The sequence below is a fragment of the Sinocyclocheilus grahami genome, unplaced genomic scaffold (assembly GCF_001515645.1).
Source record: "Sinocyclocheilus grahami isolate Dianchi unplaced genomic scaffold, SAMN03320097.WGS_v1.1 scaffold1522.1, whole genome shotgun sequence".
Taxonomy (NCBI): Eukaryota; Metazoa; Chordata; class Actinopteri; order Cypriniformes; family Cyprinidae; genus Sinocyclocheilus; species Sinocyclocheilus grahami.
Genome location: NW_015506701.1, coordinates 294,267 through 295,145, shown reverse-complemented (window position 1 = coordinate 295,145; position 879 = coordinate 294,267).

Here is an 879-nt window from a genome sequence, read left to right as displayed (position 1 = left end):
AGCATTCAAAGCATGCACTTCGTCACTTCCGCCAAAACGGCTCAACGATTTGTTGGACGTCACATCGTACTTCAGCTTCTCATCAAATCTTCTGACCAATCAAACGCTCTCTAGAATCCGAAACCCCGCCCCCTACACTATAAATAGACACTGAAGCTGTGGCTGAGATCGGTCGCTTGTTCACAGTGTAGTATTTCTTGTACAGTGTACATAGTGTACCATGTAGGCAATAGGGAACGATTCAGATAGTGTAAATATGCTTTCGATTGGTCAAATGAGGTCTGGTTTCACGTTGTGTCACGCGAACCGCTGTAGCGCACACAGTCTGATCCGGACTTTGGCTCCGGTCCAGAGACGCGATCGCACGGAGCGGATCATATGCGCGAGTCGGCATATATTAAACACTTTTAAAACCACTATTTTGTTTTACTAAGAGTTTCATATTTAATCTAGGGGGTAATCTATTAGATTGTGGCTGTCAAATGCGGCTTTACCGAGCTCAACGGCTCTGCAGATATAAACAAAACGCTATTGGCTAATTTTAAAAGGGGGCGGGGCTGCTCGATATGTCCCGCCCTCTCTTCCTGTTTCAGTTGAAATTACGTCACCACATAGAATAACGCTGCGTGTTTCAAGGCACTTCAAACCGTCCCTTCCTTTAATCCCGTCAGCGGCGTATGGAAATGGCCCTCGACGGGAAAGAGCGCTCAGAAAGCCTTCGAGTGTCGGCCTGTTTAGCTTTTAATTTGCCAATTTACACGCAATAGCCAAGCACGGGTTGAAAATGTATAAATTAGGCAAATAAAAATGTAAAACATGTCCCGAATGCAACGCCGCATTTGGATTTTAAAGAGATTACAGGTCGTAAATCCTGACAGA